Source organism: Salmo salar, chromosome 07, assembly GCF_965601325.2.
Source record: "Salmo salar chromosome 07, fSalSal1, whole genome shotgun sequence".
In the NCBI taxonomy this organism is placed as follows: Eukaryota; Metazoa; Chordata; class Actinopteri; order Salmoniformes; family Salmonidae; genus Salmo; species Salmo salar.
The window spans coordinates 42,790,593-42,800,807 of NC_138297.1; the positions used below are offsets into that span (position 1 = coordinate 42,790,593).

Consider the following 10,215-nt stretch of genomic DNA (forward strand, 5'->3'; position numbering starts at 1 on the left):
GGGTGAGGGATAACTAAGGTAGGCTGAACAGCCAAACTAACGGGACTCCATGGAAACCAAAGGGACCGTGAGAGAAATATAGGTAGAGAGGAGGAGAGCAGGATGGCCCTTTTGTTACAGTTAGGTCCCCTCATTCTGACCGGTCTGGACCAGGCGTGGGCATTCATATCCTGCTATGAGAGACCGTTTTCGCCCATGTTGATGCATAAGCAAACCAAAAATAAGTAATCAGAGCTAATGAATGCATGCTCATGCCTTCCTATGTGCTTTACAGAGGCACAGTACTCTATGGTGCAGCTACTGTAAAGTCTCTGCACTTGACTCCTGTATTTGACTGTCAACACTTTATTTCCCCTGTGTTGATAGATTTCCCCTAGCTTGCTCTGGTCACTCTCCTGGCTTTGCACCGTGTGGCCGACCAGCAAAACGACCTGGTGATATATAGTACCAGGCCACATTGGGAGATGAACCTGTACTGTGGGACCCTTACAGTATATGCCCTGCTGTACTGTATGGAATAATGACAAACTTCCATTCCCCATCCCCCACATCCTCTGTACTCCCTCTCTCTGCCACTGGATCCCCTCTGTAGCACTTGCCCACTTCTCTCCATTCCACCCTCCCTCCCCTCTCTACTACTTCTTTTCCCCCCTCTCCCTAACGCTTGGTAACTCACCTGTGGGTGACTGTGCACCCTACTAGCTTGTCTCCTGTTCTTACAGCACAAGGACATACCCAGCAGTGGCGGAACAGAGTACACCTTGGGGAAACGCAGTTATTATTCAGTGGTAATGAGAATAATTCTACCGGAGGGGTGAAGAAGGGAAGAAATAAGAAAATAATATCAAATATAGATAGTTGGTAAGAAAGAGAGGAAGAGGGAGAGAGAGAGAAAGAGAGAGAGAGAGAGAGGAACGAGAGAGGAGAGAGGGGGAGAGCAGCAGAGAGAGAGAGAGGCGTCAACTATGCCTCATCTACGAGAAACACCATAGGCATAAAGGTACCTATGCATGTACAGTATATATTTTATTTAGCAACTCTCCAGTGCCGTGGTGTGTGTGTGTGTGTGTGTTTGTGTGTGTGTGTGTGTGTGTGTGTGTGTGTGTGTGTGTGTGTGTGTGTGTGTGTGTGTGTGTGTGTGTGTGTGTGTGTGTGTGTGTGGCGGTGTGTGTGTGTGGCGGTGTGTGTGTGTGTGTGTGTGTGTGTGTGTGTGTGGCGGTGTGTGTGTGTGGCGGTGTTCTTGTCATGCAGATCTGTATAATTACTTAAAGAGTGCTTACAGGTCACATTGAGCTGTATCCCTGAGAGAGAATCCTCTCTTCCTGCCTCTCTCCAACATTAGCATTAGAAAATAATACATTATGCAATTTTATGCTTCATTATCAGTACCTGAGGGATATTTTGGTGGGAAAATGTCTGGGCTGTAGAAACAGAATGCCCCCCCCCCCCCCTCCTCCATCTCCTCATCCTCCCTTCCACCCCTCCCCCACCCCCCATCCTGTCTGGAGAGTAGATGAGTTTCTTGAGAGGCACCTGAATTGTCGCTGTCCACACTCCATTGCTGATTGCCCTATGATTTTACGATTATTAGCAGATATGGGGCCTTTCGGTGGAGCGCAGGCTCATTCGCCAGGAAATCATTTCTCAGCTGTCCCACAAATCACAGGCACTGGCTTTGTGGCTGTGAGATCCTTCCCAGGCATATGGATCCTCTCACTGACTCTAGTTACCAGGAGGGAGGGAGACACACACACACACGCACACAGACACACAGGCACGCGCGCACACACAGACTACATCTTTCCCACAACACAATAACCCATAACATACAGCCTCAAGAAATTGGCATGTTATTTAATTATTGAACGGCGGTTTAAACCCCTCAAAGTACTAATTTTTTCATGAGCTGATCCTCTAGCCAATTTGAATTAATTGCATGCGTTCAGAGGGGGATCGAGATAGTTCAGTTCGACAGGCCTATATTGAATATAACCCTGGTACAAGCATGCATTAGTTATCCATGGTATATGCATTTTCCATGAGCAATTTAAATTATGCATACACTTGTCTAGGCATTCCAGCTATACAATCTGCAAATCTTCTTATTCTCTGCCAGAGACAGACAGACAGACAGAGAGAGAGAGAGAGAGAGAGAGAGAGAGAGAGAGAGAGAGAGAGAGAGAGAGAGAGAGAGAGAGAGAGAGAGAGAGAGAGAATAATGCACAGCTTCCAACACAGCCAGCTCATGTAGCAACAGTCCTTTGACAGTGCTTTAGCATTCACATACAATAGGCTTCATGTTGGAAAGTACCCAATTGTCATACTTGAGTAAAAAAAGTAAAGATTCCTTAATAGAAAATGTCTCAAGTAAAAGTGAAAGTCACCCGTAAAATACTACTAGAGTAAAAGTCTAAAAGTGTTTGGTTTTAAATATACTTAAGTATGAAAGTAAGTAACAGTAAGATTCAGTTCTAATTACTTATATTAAACAAACCAGTAGACACAATTTTCTAGTTTTTTTAAATTTATGGATAGCCAGGGGCACACTCCAGCACTCAGACATCATTTACAAATGAAGCATTTGTGTTTAGTGAGTCCGCCAGCTCAGAGGCAGTAGGGATGACCAGGGATGTCCTCTTGATAAGTATGTGAATTGGACCATGCTTGGTCCTGCTAAGCATTCAAAATGTAACGAGTACTTTCGGGTGTCAGGGAAAATGTATGGAGTCAAAAGTACATCATTTTCTTTAGGAATGTAGTGAAGTAAAAGTAAAAGTTGTCAAAAATATGAATTGTAAAGTAAAGTACAGATTCCCCCAAAAAAGACTTAATACTTTAAAGTATTTTTACTTAAGTACATTACACCACTGCTGCAATGTCTGTATTGTATTGAGCATTATTGTCACCTAACCTCCAAAACGGAAGACATTGCATAACCGTGTTGTGTATAGTACAGCAATGAGGTGTAGAATTGTCCAAAAGTTTTTTAACATTGCAGTTTGAAATATGACTTGTGTAGAGGGAGGAGCCATTGACAGCCCAAACAGTGGAAGCACGCGCAAACGCTCACACACATACACACGTTTTATCCATCAAGCTGAAAAGAACCGTCTCACCGACCTCCCCCTTTTCTCTCAGGGTGAGGAGGTGAGCAGGGAGAGAAGACCGGCTCTCCTGAGCCTGTATAACACAGCTACATACCAGTCTCGGCTCCGTGTGCAGTGTCTCACAGGTCCTGTCTCTGGGCATGTTCGAGCACATCGATTTTGTCTAGCCGGTGATCATTGTTGGTCACCGCCTTTCAAAGTTTGTTGCATTATGGGGATAAAAATGGTTTGACTTGCGCCTACATATCTACTTCATGAACTTTACAAAAACCATGTGATCAAAAAAAGGTCATGCAGTTTGGTGAAGTACCCTTTGAGTAGCTGCAGTTGCTTCTCACCAACTGCACCATGCAGCCATCGTCTGGCTAGTGGGAGGCACTATTTGTCCGCCAATCATTAGGGTGTTTTTGGTTGACCCACACAAAATCAACCAAAGACGTGACTGGAACCTGTATGGCTCAGTTGGTAGAGCGTGGCGCTTGCAATGCCAGGATTGTGGGTTTGATTCCTGGAGCCACCCATACATACATGACTGTAAGTCCCTTTGGATGAAAGTGTTAGTTAAATGGCATATATTATAAGGGGAAGGTAGAGGGTTTCAAACTGTGGTGAATGGCTTAATGAGGTGTGAAGAGAGGGCGGTCTCCTGCAGAGCAATTACCCATCCCCAGCTAACGCTGGGTAGCTGCGGGCCTGGTCTGCTGCTCTAATGGAGGGGCTGGTGACAGAGGAAATTACAGGCCACACCATCACCAGTCCTTTACGGACTCTCAGACATCCCTGGACAAACAGCTAAATAATGATGAAAAGCCCACTATCAACCAACAAACATCCAACTGTTTGGTTGCCTCTTTGTGAGATCATGTGTGTGGGTTTGTTTCCTTTGAAAAGAGGCAAACAAACCAGCATTCCTATCTCCCCTGACTATTCCTTGTCCGGTGGTAGGAGAAAGCAAATAAAACCAGAAGATTGGTTTTGTCATGCTGTGCAAGTAAAGGATAGTGAGAATAGAGAAGTAGTGTGTGCTTTGTGGCCTGATTGTGGGAACTGGTGAGTAAGTCAATCTTCTGCACACGTCCCATCTGCATGGGTTTATGTACAACTCGTGCAACATTTCATCCTTCACTCGTCTACGACCTGACATGGCCTTCAGCTTTTGATCATAAATCACACGCAATGAATTGGACCTGTCAGAAACGTGTCGCTGCGAAGGATTAGGTAGTGGACCTACAGAAGAAGAAAAGGCTGTATGTACCTTTGCTTCAAAAGCAATTGGGCACATATATATAATACATATAGCATACCATATGGACTCACGGTGTGTTTCTCTATCTCCAGTAGAGTTACAAAAGCCTGGTAACTTTCCCCAAATTCCCAGATCTTTCAGAAAACCTGGCTGGATGAATTTCCTGTTTACTCCACCCGGCATCCCACTGCTGTCTTGCCTCTGAACCTAAGTAGGGTTGGTCCTGGTTGGTCCCTGGATGGGAAACCAGATGCATCTGGAAGTGGTGTTGGACGGCCAGTAGGAGGCACTCTTTTCTTTGGTCTGAAATAAAAATAAATTCAAATGCCCCAGGGCAGGGTGCCATCTTTTGGATGGGACGTTAAACGGGTGTCCTGACTCTCTGTGGTCACTAAAGATCCCATGGCACTTATCATAAGAGTAGGGGTGTTAACCCTGGAGTTCTGGCTACATTTCCAATCTGGCCCTCATACCATCATGGCCACCTAATCATTCCCAGCTTCCAATTGCTTTTCCATCACACTTGAAGGACTGAGGACTTGTTGGCTGCTTTTCCTTCACTCTGCGGTCCAACTCATCCCAAACCATCTCAATTGGGTTGGGGTCGGGTGATTGTGGAGGCCAGGTCATCTGATGCAGCACTCCATCACTCTCCTTCTTGGTGAAATAGCTCTTAACCAGCCTGGAGGTGTGTTGGGTCATTGTCCTGTTGAAAAACAAATGATAGTCCCACTAGGCGCAAACCAGATGGGATGGCATATCGCTGCAGAATGCTGTGGTAGCCATGCTGGTTAAGTGTGTCTTGAATTCTAAATAAATCACAGACAATGTCACCAACAAAGCACCCCCACATCATCACACCTCCTCCATGCTTCACGGCCTGATTCACGCAGTCTCCTCTGAATAGTTGATGTTAAGATGTGTCTGTTACTTGAACTCTATGAAACATTTATTTGGGCTGTGATTTCTGAGGCTGGTAACTCTTATGAACTTATCGTCTGCAGCAGTTGTAACTCTGGGTCTTCCTTTCCTGTGGAGGTCCTCATGAGAGCCAGTTTCATGATAGCGCTTCATGGTTTTTGCGACTGCACTTGAAGAAACTTTCAAAGTTCTTGAAATGTTCCGTATTGACTGACTTTCATGTCTTAAAGTAATGATGGACTGTCATTTCTTTTTGATTATTTGAGCTGTTCTTGCCATAATATGGACTTGGTATTTTACCAAATAGGGCTATTTTCTGTATATTACCTTGTCACAACACAACTGATAGGCTCAAACACATTAAGAAGGAAAGAAATGCCACAAATGAACTTTTAGCAAGGCAGACCTGTTAATTGAAATGCATTCCAGGTAACTACCTCATGAAGCTGGTTGAGAGAATGCAATGAGTGTGCAAAGCTGGCATCAAAGCAAAGTGTGGCAACTTTGAAGAATCTCAAATATAAAATACATTTTGATTTGTTTACTACATGATTCCATATGTGTTATTTCATAGTTTGATGTCTTCACTATTATTCTACAATGTAAGTGTGTCCAAACTTTTGACTGGTTATCAAATTAATATTTGTGAGAAGACCCTATACTCCTTGAGAGGTTCTCTTTCTCCACCATTCAAGTGGGAATAGGTATGTCTCAACAAGCAGAAATACACCTGACAAAGATACTCACCCTGTTGTTTTTCATAGTTCACCCTAGATCTACATGATGCGGTATATTGAACTTATTCCAAAAATCATTCAGATTTCGCATGGCTGAGCTAGCAGGAAATAGGACAACATCTTCTCTACCAAAATGCATGCAGTCAGTGTGTGGAGTACAAAAGTTGGCATTGCTGAATGACACACATCCCTCGGGCGTCTGCTCTGCTGTGCTCTGTCCTCCACAGGGGGAAAGCCTGAAGCATCTTCAGATAGATATTCCACCACAAGTTATTCATAAAGGGATTAAACAAGCTGTCAGTCTTTACTCCCATCTCTCACACAAACGCACACACACATGCACACGGTGCGCAAGCATACACACACACCCTCACTTATTCACTCTCCCTGCTCTGAGTGGGACAAGGCAGGGTACACATCTGTCGTCCTTCCCCTTTAACTCGGGAGACCTTGGGGGGGGACCAGTGGGCCAGGCCAGCAGTGACTCGCTAATTACACAGTTAATATAGAGAACAGAGGCTCGCAGGCAGCCGGGATGGGGCTGTGATAACTTTGGCAGTAAAGCCATCACCAGGCAGTGTAAATGCTGACCAGCGTGTCCTTGGAGGCTAAGGATGAGCAGGGAGGAGAGAAAGAGAGAGAGAGAGAGAGAGAAAGAGAGAGAGATTCATTTATAGATTAATTGCATCTGGCTTTATGTGTGTGTGCTCCCAATCATACAAATATTGTAAACTAAGGGATATATGTCTGGGAGGCTGGTGCCCACAAACACTCATACACAGATACACAGACACACTGACATACACACAGGCATACACATCCACACCGGTACAGTTACTTGTTACCTGTCCTAAATTATTTTGGATTACTTTCCCCTAGAAGAAGACAAACACATTTGCTGTGTCATTTTTATTAAATGTTTAATTTTACCTTTATTTAACTAGGCAAGTCAGTTAAGAACAAATTCTTATTTACAATGACAACCTACCAAAAGGCAAAAGGCCTCCTGCCGGGACTGGGCTGGGATAAATAAATACAAATAAATTAAATAAAGATATAGGATAAAATACACATCACGACAAGACAGGCAACACAACACTACATAAAGAGAGACCTAAGACAACAACGTAGCATGGCAGCAACTTGGGCTGGGCGATATATCAAGGTTTTTCGATATTCCAGCCTTTCACAAATTGTAACCACGCCAAAGAAGTGTAGCAGGGCTAAGAGTTCCAGCAAAATGGAACGTGAGGAAGCCAGCTCAGCCTCTCATGAGGATGAAATCATCCCCAAAAAGGGCAGCAATGTTTTTTCAGTAATATGGAAGTGGTTCGGGTTGAAGAGGTCCTGTGCACGAATGTCCTGTGCAAAATGTGTCGCAAGAGAATTGCTACAAAAAGCAGCAGCACAACCAACCCCTTCCATCACCTGCCACTGAAACACGTGGTGGAATGGGAGGAATGCGTGAGAATACTCAATGCCGATTCCCAAAACGTCTGCTAAAAGACAAACTACCATACCCGCATCCTTTTCAAACGTTATCCCTTATGACAAGAAAAGTTTGATGTGGAAGGAGATAACGGATGCAGTGACCTATTACATAGCGAAAGATATGGCCCCAATTTTTATAGTAGAAAAGCCAGGCTTTAAAAAGCTGCTAGGTACAGTTGACCACAAATATCAGCTGCCAAGCCGCAAGTATTTCACGGAAGAAGCCCTGCCGCGATTATACACTGCCACCCGCGAAAGAGTCACAGAGAAGCTGGCTAGTGTTTATTTTTTTTCCACCACAGCCCAATCTATGGTCGAGCAGAACGGCAGAGCCATACCTAAGTTTGACAGTCCACTACATAAATGAAGACTGGAAATTGCAAAATGTCTGCCTCCAGACGTCTTACTTCCCAGATGATCATACGGGTGAAGTAATAGCCCAGGGTCTCAAAGACCCTCTGGCATCGTGGAAGATGAGCGAAGACCGACAGGTGTGCATGACAACTGACAGCGGGAGCAACATGATAAAAGCATTGCGCTTGAACAACTGGACCCGCCTGCAGTGCTTTGGGCACAGGCTTCACCTCGCCATCGGTAAGTGTGACATTGGATAACTAAAGTGATTCAAAAAAGTTGTTCAGGCCAGCTGTAGGCTAATGTGTTAGTAGTTATGCCATTCTGCCAATCCAATAGCAAATAACCACAGGCTGTTTTAATTATAACAAATTAACTAAATTAAATGCATTTTTAATCATGATTATATAAATTACATATTCAAACAGCTAGTGGTCAAACATTCTTAAACAATAGAATTGACGTGTGGGTGTGTGTTGTTCATTTGTGTTGCACAAATAGGCCTTCAGGCCTTGTATATTTTTTTCTTTTAATAAAGAAAATTCAATTAAGAATTATGTCTTAGCCTTTTTCAATTTGTTTAGAGAAAAACAAGAAATCGAGATATATATATCGTGAAGCGTCCAAACCTCTGGCCATATTGCCCAGCCCTAGCAGCAACACATTACAACACAGCATGGTAGCAACACAACATGACAACAACATGGTAGTAACACAACATGGCGGCAGCACAACATGGTAGCAGCACAAAACATGTTACAAACATAATTGGGCACAGACAACAGCACAAAGGGCAAGTTTTTCTTCTTCTTTTTTTCCTCATTTACATTTTCTATTAAATCTGTCAGTTGTTTAGACTGTCTCCTGGATGGGGAGCTCGTAGCCATCGGCCCTATCCACCTTAGCCCCGGTGTCATCCCCTGAGGGCTTGGCTGTACTATTGCCACAATTCTCACCTTGGAGCTCCATCAGTTTGCCTAACTCAAACTTGCGCTTCTTCAGCATCTTAACCTTCCTGACGTAGATATCGTGGAGGGGGTAGATGGACTGGCAAGCCTTCACAATGTCCTTGCCAACGGAGTCAGGGATCAGCTTGTTGACGACTTCCTTCAGGTCGTTGGTCTGGACTTCACGGGTCATGATCTCCATCATCTTCTTCCTGATCTGACGGACCTGCTGGTGCTGGGGGTACGACGTCTTCCTGATCTGGTTGGTGCGCTTCTTGGTGAAACCAACGCAGAACTGACGCAGGAGGTAGTCGTCGGTGGTCTTCACGTCCACGTGGGCCTCAATCATGGTCTGGCACTTCTTGACCATGGAGCACATCTTGTCACGGGTCAGGTCCATGCCGTGGAAGTTGGTCAAGCAGTTCTTACCCTGCACGTCTTCTGAGATCAGTTTGAACTTGCGGAAGGCCACCTTATTGTTCTGCAGGTCAGCAAGGCTCACCTCAAACACACGTCCCTTCAGACCATCACAGGCGATTCTGGTTCCCTGAGTCCTGGAGACCAATGTCTGGCCAATGTTGCGGACGTTGAACATAGCGGGTGCCTTGACATCATACCAGTCCTTCTTGGAGAAAGGGTCGATGATATTTTTTTCACCTTTTATGCCACCTTTGGTCAGCCTCTCATTCTTGCCGACTGCCATATTGGCTACTGTGAGTGAAAGAGGAGTGGTCATTTTAGTGGTCACTGACTTGTGGTCAGAATCACTCAAGTGGAACAAACTTAAGTTTCAATGCTGAATTGAATGTCATTGAGAAAACAGAAAGGTTTTTAGAAGTAATCCAAGACTTAGTCATCTAGTATTTCAAAAGTATGTGTAATCTGAGGTGTTGCTTGCATGTGTTGCATGCACGCACAAACACACGCTGCAAAAACATAATCAGGCAGTCAACACATGTGCAGATGCAGATAAATGTACTGTATCAATGTACTGTATGTGCATAACGTTCATATCCCTTCCTCTCCTAATCAACATACACAGTTGAAATGGGGAGTTTACATACACCTTAGCCAAATACATTTAAACTCAGTTTTTCACAATTCCTGACATTTAATCCTAGAAGAATTCCCTGTCTTAGGTCAGGTAGGATCACCACTTTACTTTAAGAATGTGAAATGTCAGAATAACAGTAGATAGAATGATTAATTTCAGCTTTTATTTCTTTCATCACATTCCCAGTGGGTCAGAAGTTTACATACACTCAATTAGTATTTGGTAGCATTGCCTTTAAAATGTTTAACCTGTTGGGGATAGGGGGCAGTGTTTGCACGGCCGGATAAAAACGTACCCGATTTAATCTGGTTACTACTCCTGCCCAGTAACTAAAATATGCATATAATTATGATTTGGA

At 44.2% G+C, this 10,215-nt stretch overlaps 1 pseudogene; it reads right to left on the minus strand.

Annotated features, from left to right (window-relative positions):
• Positions 1–8,708: 8,708 nt before the first annotated feature.
• Positions 8,709–9,506, minus strand: LOC106609258 (small ribosomal subunit protein eS1 pseudogene; annotated as a pseudogene).
• Between the last annotated feature and the right edge of the window lie 709 nt (positions 9,507–10,215).